This window comes from Jaculus jaculus, chromosome 10, assembly GCF_020740685.1.
Source record: "Jaculus jaculus isolate mJacJac1 chromosome 10, mJacJac1.mat.Y.cur, whole genome shotgun sequence".
In the NCBI taxonomy this organism is placed as follows: domain Eukaryota; kingdom Metazoa; phylum Chordata; class Mammalia; order Rodentia; family Dipodidae; genus Jaculus; species Jaculus jaculus.
In genome coordinates this window covers 41,085,326-41,094,117 of record NC_059111.1, presented here as the reverse complement: position 1 = coordinate 41,094,117, position 8,792 = coordinate 41,085,326, and the positions used below count along the sequence as shown (strand labels likewise).

At 41.5% G+C, this 8,792-nt stretch overlaps 2 pseudogenes; one reads left to right on the top strand and one right to left on the bottom strand.

The window, feature by feature from the left end:
- Positions 1-1,373: 1,373 nt before the first annotated feature.
- On the top strand, positions 1,374-2,103 carry LOC101602016 (annotated as a pseudogene).
- Positions 2,104-2,643: 540 nt separating this feature from the next.
- LOC101601729 lies at positions 2,644-3,966 on the bottom strand (annotated as a pseudogene).
- Positions 3,967-8,792: the final 4,826 nt, after the last annotated feature.

The window sequence follows — 8,792 nt, the reverse complement described above, 5'->3', positions numbered from 1 at the left end:
AGTTCCAGGTTAGCCTGGACTGTAGTGAGATCCTACCTCAAACAAAAAAAAAAAAAAAAAAAAAAGAAAGAAAGAAAGAAAGAAAAGAAAAAGAAGAAGTAAATATACAATTCAATATTTTATACTTTCTTTAATAAAATCAAAAGTATTTAAAGTTGTTGAAGTTTTTTTCTTCCTTTTTAAATATTTTATTTATTTATTTATTAGAGAAGGAGGAGGAGAGAGAGAGAGAGAGAGAGAGAGCGAGCGAGAGAGCGCGCGCGAATGGGCATGCCAGGGCCTCCAACCACTGCAAAAGAACTCCAGACGTGCGCCCCCTTGTGCATCTGGCTTATGTGGGTCCTGGGGAATCAAACCTGGGTCCTTAGGCCTCGCAGGCATGCACCTTTACCGCTCAGCCATCCCTCTAGCCCTTCATGGGTATTTTTGTACCATTGGTACTGAGGATGTAGCTCAGTGTTAGAGGGCTTGCCTAGCACAAGTTCCTGGGTTCAATCACCAGCACTGGAAGAAGTAAAATGAAAATTTTCATAAAAAATTTCCTGTAATATTGCTGTACTAAGGTCAGTTTTTAAAGAGTTTGATGGTTGTTCATACATCATCAGAGTGAAAAAGATACTGCTAACAAAATAACTATTAATTTTTGCAATGAAAGAAATGTTGGTATTTGTGTTTCTGCATGTGCTGGAATTTGTTTGCAGTGGCAAGAGATCCTGCTATATCCAACCCCTACCCCTCCCCTCTTCCTGCAAATATACTTTTAAAAGATATATAAGGGCTGGAGAGATGGCTTAGTGGTTAAGCGCTTGCCTGTGAAGCCTAAGGACCCTGGTTCAAGGCTCGGTTCCCCAGGTCCCACGTTAGCCAGATACACAAGGGGACGCACGCGTCTGGAGTTTGTTTGCAGAGGCTGGAAGCCCTGGTGTGCCCATTCTCTCTCTCTCCATCTGTCTTTCTCTCTGTGTTTGTCACTCTCAAATAAATAAAAAAAAAAATTAAAAAAAAAGATATATAAGATATATATATATATAAGATTATTTTTTCATTTTAGCTCCTGACTCCATTGAAATCACATTGCATTAATGTTTCTTTAGGTGCATTTAATGCATCCTTCCCATATGGTTTTGTTTCCTGTTCCTCCATAGATAACAGTTACTTATTTTTTATTTTATTTTTTGGTTTTTCAAGGTAGGATCTCACCCTAGCCCAAGCAGACCTGGAATTCACTCTCTAGTCTTAGGGCGGCCTCGAACTCATGGTAATCCTCCTACTTCTATCTCCCAGTGTACACCACCACACCCACCTTATTTTTTATTTTTTTAATGTCTTTTATTTATTTGAGAGAGAAAGAAAGAAAGGCAGATAAGGAGCGAATGGGGTCACATGACTTCAGGAAGAAGGCTGCCCTCACTGTGGAGCACTTCGCTGCGCTGCACAGTCTGTTGAAGGCCTCGTCGAAAGATGCTGTCAGGCAGCTGTGTCAAGAAAGCTTTTCCCGTTCAGCCCTCGGCTCAAAAAGTCTCTTGGATATTACATGCTCCAGCCTGTCTGTGACCAGGAGGAGGCCGAGCAACTGCTTCAGGCTCTGCACCGCCTCACTAGGCTAGTGACGTTCTGCCGAGGCAATTCTCACTCTCTTTCCAGAAAATTTCCACCAAAACCTCAAAAACCTGCTGACAAAAATCATCCTAGAACACCTAACTGCTTGGAGGACTGAAGCCCAAGCTAGCCAGATCTCTCTGCCACGCCTGGTTGACCTGAACTGGAGAGTGGATATCAAAACCTCCTCAGACAGCATCAGCAGCATGGCCGTCCCCACCTGCCTGCTCCAGATGAAGATCCAAGAGGATCCCAGTCTGTGTGGGGACAAACCTTCCATCTCGGCTGTGACTGTGGAGCTGAGCAAAGAGACGCTGGACACCATGTTAGATGGGCTAGGCTGCATCCGGGACCAGCTCTCTGCTGTGGCCAGTAAATGAGCCAAGCAGCTACCAGTGCCAATTCTGTGCCCCAGTGGCTGGTCAGCAAAGATGCACTTCTCATTACGGGGCTGATCGCCATCAGCAGGCACAGGGAGATGACAGGAAGCAGTCAGGCCCCTGGCTGTCCTCCTCCTCTGTCTCCCCTGAAGCTGATGATCAGAAGCCTCCATTTATTTTTTTATTTATTTGAGAGTGACAGACAGAGAGAAAGACAGAGGGAGAGAGAGAATGGGCGTGCCAGGGCTTCCAGCCTCTGCAAACGAACTCCAGACGCATGCGCCCCCTTGTGCATCTGGCTAACGTGGGACCTGGGGAACCGAGCCTTGAACCGGGGTCCTTAGGCTTCACAGGCAAGTGCTTAACTGCTGAGCCATCTCTCCAGCCCAGAAGCCTCCATTTTTGAAAGGCCTTGTGCAGCTGAACCAGTGCTGTGTTGGAGGGAGCGTGTTCCTTGTCAGCTGCCTGTGCTGGAAACCCAGGCCTGACTGTGGAGCTGACGTGATGAATTCAGATCCAGCATTGCCACTACTGAGCTCATCCCAGCCCCGGAGCACATGGAGGAACAGGGGATGATCACGGTACCTGCTGTCTGTCAGACAAGCCCAGCAGATGCCAGGACAGGGCCTCCTAAGCATGGTCCTCCGGAGCCTTCCCTGAGTCCTCACGGTCCTGCTGGGCCATCGCTCAAGTTCAGAAAATCCCAGACCACATTGTTGCCCACCACTCCTGGGTGGAAGAATTACAAAAAACTCCAGCTTTTGTAATTCTAAAAAAAAAAAAGAAAAAAAAAAGTGAATGGGTGTGCCAGAGCTTCTAGCCAGGCAAATGAATTCCAGACGCATGCACCGCCTTGTGCATCTGGCTTACATGGGTCCTGGGGAATCAAACCAGGGTTCTTGTAAAAAACAAAAAAGAAAAAGAACCTAACAAAAGAAAGGAAATGAAGGAAAATCAGAAACCAACAGCTGATTCTGTAATAAAAATCAAAGGCATGAGTTACTGGTAAATCTTACTTAAAAATTAACATTTAAAAGTTACAAGACTATTGCATAGTTTTACCAACAAATGTGCAACTTAATATTTAAGTTAGCATTCTCGAGATGGAGAGATTGCTCAGTGGTTAAGGCACTTTCCTGCAATGCCTAATGACCCAGGTTTGATTTGCCCAGTACTCACATAAAATCAGATGCACAAAGTTGTGCATGCATCTGGAGTTCATTTGTAGCAGCTGGAGGCCCTGGTGAGCCATTTTCACTCAGTCCCTTTCTTTCCTTACAAATAAATAAATGTGAAGTTAAGGCCTTGCCTTCTTCTGAGCTGATGAGGACATCCACAGCATATATGTAATGTGCCACAAATTCAGCCTTTTCATGGTCCTGTTGGTCTGTGGGATTCTGGATAATGGTTTTCTCTCCATTGATGACATGCTGCTTCAATCTGTGATGGCATACCTTCTATTGGCATGCAGTTAAATGAGTGGGCAACTTTGTTCCAGGCTTGTGTCACTTGTGTGGTTCCAGGCTTGTCCAGGTGTCAGGCAGGCAGCTTCCACACAAAGGTGCCTTAATGACATCTGCTTTCTGACCTGTTACTTGGGTACCCTAAGCTACACTAACCACAAAAGTGTGAGCTACATTAGCAATGAAGCCATCCATATGGACCCCAAGATCAATTTTTACCAAGTCACCTTTCCTGGTCATTCTTGAAAGGAGAGAAGTGACACACGCAGTTTTTTACTGAAATGCTGGTAGCAATGTAGTAATACCATTCTTCATTTCTTTTTCTTTCATGAAGATTTTCCTGTTTCTTCCATAACCATGGCATCCCTTTTCTCACACAGACTCAATACTGACACCCAAGCTGGATGCTTCCAACAAAACTCAGTGTATCTGTTTGGTGATGTCGCCCGCCCCCCATCTTATAGTTGGTCACAACCAAGGCCCTCTGCAATAGTTTGTTCCTGTTGCTCATCTTCACCCAACATCTTCCTACCACCACTACTGTAGCTTCTCTTTCCCTGAGCCACTGCCTTTCCCTTCCCAGCCCCAAGCTGTGGTCAGTCTCCTTGAACCTTGAGAAAAGCATGAGAGAGCAAGGGAGTAGAGCATCCATTTATTTTTCACATTTTTTTAAAGAATATTTTTGTTTATCTTTTATTGACAGCTTCCATAATTATAAACCCTGGTAATTCTCTCCTCCACCCTCATTCTCTCCTTACAAATCCATCCTCCATCAAATGCCCTTCCCCTTTCAGTTAGTCTTTTTATTTCAATCTCATCATTTTTTCCTGCTATTATGCAGGTTTTATATGCCAGGCACTTGACAGGTCATGGATATTCAGGCCATTTTGTGTCTGGATCAGAGTGCATTGTAAACAGCCCTACCTTTCCTTTGGCTCTTACATTGTTTCTGCCACTGCTTCCACAGTGAACCCTGAGCCTTAGAAAGTGTTATAGAGATGTTTTGGTGCTGAACTCTCACTCCTCTGTCACTTCTCAGCACTGTGGTGACTTCTGTGTCATCCAAGTGGTTGCCACCATCTGAAAAGAGAAGCTTCTCTAACCAAAAGTAAGAATAGCATTAGTATATGGGTGTAAATATTTTTTAAAAGTGCTTGCAGATCAGTTTGGTGATCATAATATATGCATTGAGCCAGATACCAACAGGCATTATACTCCTAAAGCTCACGACCTCCACCACCACAGACTTTTGATTAGGTTTTCAGTACCAGGCATATATTCCCTTCCTATAAAGAGAGTCTCCAGTTTAGAGAGCAGTTTTCCTCCATTACAGACATGCCACTATTGCACCTGTTGGCTCTTTTGGCTTGACTGGCCAAATGTGAAACTTGCACTGTCCACTGTTATCACCACTGATGGCTTCTGCCTCCCACAAGGCTGCATGCAGAGCAGCTTTTTCGGGCTTTCTGTCAGCTAATCTACTAGGAGAAGGTTTTAAGCTCAGCCCCAGTTTGATTTCTTGATAATCTTGAAGCCCAGGCGTGGGGAGTCTTCAGAAATAGGGTCTTAATCATCTATTCCTGCTGGGAAACCAAAAGCCTTGGCAATAGCCTGTAATGTTTTGGGGGCATTAGGGGCCACCCTGACCAATAACTCACAGGAAGGTATCCCATCCCTGTCACTGAAATTTGTCTAGTAACAGTCTATAGCTTCTGGGTGTACCATTATGCAAAAAAAGTAGGTTATCATATGGCTTATTAACAATATCCTGGACTTTGACTAACCCTCCCCCCCCCCAAACTCTCATCTCCTAACCTCACTTAGGCCATTCCACCTGCAGTAATCTGTCCATCTGCTTACATATATACAGTACCATCCCCTTAAGTCCATCCCTTTCCCTCTTCCCTGTACTCCTCTTCTAGCTTATTGACCTCTGCTACCAAGCCTTCACTCCAACTCACAAGTCTGAACATTTGTAGCAAGGATCCACATATGAAAGAAAGCATGTGATCCATCCATTTCCATGCAAATTTCATAATTTCATTTTTCTTTACCACTGAATAGAATTCCATTGTATAGAGGTACCACAACTTCATTATCCACTCAACAGTTAAGGGACATCTAGGCTGGTTCCATTTCCTGCCTACTGTTTATGGAGCAGCAATAAACATGGTTATGCAAGTATCTCTAAGGTAGTGAGAAGAGTCCTTGGGATATATGCCTAGGAGTGGTATACCTGGGTCATATGGTAAATCTGTTTATAGCTGTCTCAGGAACCTCCCACTGATTTCCACAATGGTTGTGTAAGATTACATTCCCACCAACAGGGTAGAAGTGTTCCTCTGTTTACACATGCTCACCAACAGTTATTGTCATTTGTTTTCTTGATGATAGCCATTCTGACAGAAGTGAGATGGAATCTCAAAGTAATTTTAATTTGCATTAAGGATGTAGAACTTTTTTTGTTTGTTTGTTTTTCGAGGTAGGGTCTCACTATAGTTCAGGCTGGCCTGGAATTCACTATGTAGTCTCAAGGAGGCCTCAAGCTCACAGCAATCCTCCTACAGTGCTGGGATTAAAGGAGTGTGCCACCACTCCCAGCTTAGAACATGTTTTTAGATGTTTATATGCAATCTGCATTTCTTTTCCAAAAACTCTCTCTTTAGTTCCTTAGCCCATTTTTAATTGGATTATTTGATTTCTTATTAGTTTTCTGAGTTCTTTGTATATCCTAGATATTAATTCTCTGTCAGATGTATAGCTGGTAAATATTTTCTCCCATTCTGTAGGTTCCCTATTTGCTCTATTCACAGTGTCCTTTGCTGTACAAAAGCATTGTAATTTCATGAGGTCCCAGCAGTTGATCCATGGTTTTATTTCCTGAGCAATTGGGGTTATATTCAGGAAGTCTTTGCCAAAACAAATATGTTGAAGGGTTCACCCTACTTTTTCCTCTAGTAGTTTCAGAATTTCAGGTCTGCTATTAAGGTCTTTGATCCATTTGGACTTGATTCTTGTGCATGAGAGATAAAGATCTATTTTCATCCTTCTAAATATAGATATCCAGTTTTCCAGCACCATTTGTTAAAGAGGCTGTCTTTTCACCACTGCATGTTTTTTGGCAACTTTGTCAAAAATCAAATGGCTGTAGCAGCTTGGATTTACATCTCTATTCTGTTCCACTGATCTCCTGTCTGTCTTTGTGCCAGTACTATGCTGATTTTGTTACTCTGACTTTGCAATATAGCTTATAATTGGGCATGATGATAGCGCCAGCCTTATATTTGTTGCTCAAAATTGTTTTGAATATTCAATGTGTTTGTGCTTCCAAATGAATTTTAGGACAGTTTTTTCTATTTCCATGAATAATTCCATTAGAATTTTAGTGGGGTTTATATTAAATGTGTAGATTGCTTTTGGTAAGATTGACATATTCACAATATTGGTTCTTCCAATCTAAGAACATAGGATATCTTTACATTTCTTAAAGTCTTCTGCAATATCTCATTTGAGTATTTTAAAGTTTTCATTGTAGAGATCTTTCACTTCCTTGGTTAGATTTATTCGAAGGTACTTTTTTTTGAGGCATGTTTGTTGTAAGTGTATTGAAAAGCTACTGATGTCTATGTGTTTATTTTGTGTCCTGATACATTGCTCAAATTGTTTATCAGCTCTAACAGTTTGCTGGTAGTCTTTATGTATAGAATCATATCATCTGCAAATAATGATAATTTGACCTCTTCCCTTCCAATTTGTATCCCTTTTAAGAGTGTCTCTTCCAGCAAGAGAATATCAGCCACCATCCACAGCCTTGCCTCTTCCACTGCCATCACAAGCTCCAGAAAGCACCTGGGGAAGGGAACTAACCTATACAGCACTGGGCACAGGTGATCTCTACATTATAATGCAAGAAACACAAAAAATCAAGGTAATATAAACCCACTAAAAAGTATAAATCCATCAGAAATGACCTCCAGTGGAGGAGTTTAAAGGAAATTCCTGAGAAAAATCTCAAAAGAATGATTAAAATCTGCTCAAAAAAATCAAAGAGAAAATCAAATGACTAAAAAAAAAAAAAAAAAAACCCACAGGGAATCAATTTAATTAAATGTGGAAGTCAATACAATACATGAATAAGGAAATAGAAATAAGAAAAACAATCAGTAAACTAAAAAAAAAAAAAAAAAAAAAAACTGTAGAAAATCTCACCAATCAAGTAGATGGAGAGAAAAACATCTAAACTAGACAACCAGGTGGCAGATCTAATACATTCCAACAAAGAAAGACAAACTAATAGGAAGCTTTGGGTGGGAATGTCAAGATATTCAGGACATTATGAAAATATCAAACATAAGAATCCAAAGACATAGTAGGCATTTTCAACAAAATCATATAAGAAAACTTCCTGCAAATTGGGAAAGATTTGAGTGCAGATATAGGAAGTCCTAAGAACACCAAACAGACAAAACCTGGAAAGAATCCTTGCCATATTATAATTAAACTACCAAACATACAAACCAAAGAAAATATATTGAAAGCACTTAGAGAGAAAAATCAAGTCACATACAAAGGCAAGCCCATCAGGATCATAGCACATTACTCAACACAAACTTTAAAAGCAAAAAGGGCTTGGAATGATGTATTCCAAGTTCTGAAAGATAACAACTGTCAACCAAGGTTACTTTATCCTGCAAAGCTATCCATTCAAATAGAGAAATAAGGACATTCCACAACAAAAGCAGGCTAAGAAAATATTTGAAGACAAAACCAGCTCTACAGAAAATACTTGAAGCCAGGCACGGTGTCACCTGTCTTTAACCTCAGGACTCAGGAGGCAGAGGTAGAAGGATTGCTGTGAGTGCAAGGCCACCCTGAGACTACATAATGAATTTCAGGTCAGCTGGGCTACCTTGAAAAAGCAAAAAAAAAAAAAAAAAAAAAAAAAAACAGGAAAATACTTGAAAGGATCCTCCATGCTGAAGAGAAAGAAAAGCACACATATAAGAAACCTCGAAAAATGAATCATACTCAAATACTAGTTAGTACAAGAGAGCAAAGGTAAAACTGGAAAGAACTACAACACAAGAAAAATTACAAAAATAAATGCATACCTTTCAATAATAACTTAGCATCAACAACCTCAATGCCCCAACCAAAGGAAACAGGTTTGCAGACTGGGTTAAAAAGCAGGAACCTTCAATTTGTTGCCTCCAAGAAACTCACCTACAAAGAATGTGCCACGCTCCTTCCCGGTCAGGTAGTGCCGAGGGAAGGACCAGGCCTGCTGGTTCCTCCCTAGGGGTTGAGGGGATGATGACAACTCAGAAACCTCTCCTGGCCACCAGAGAAA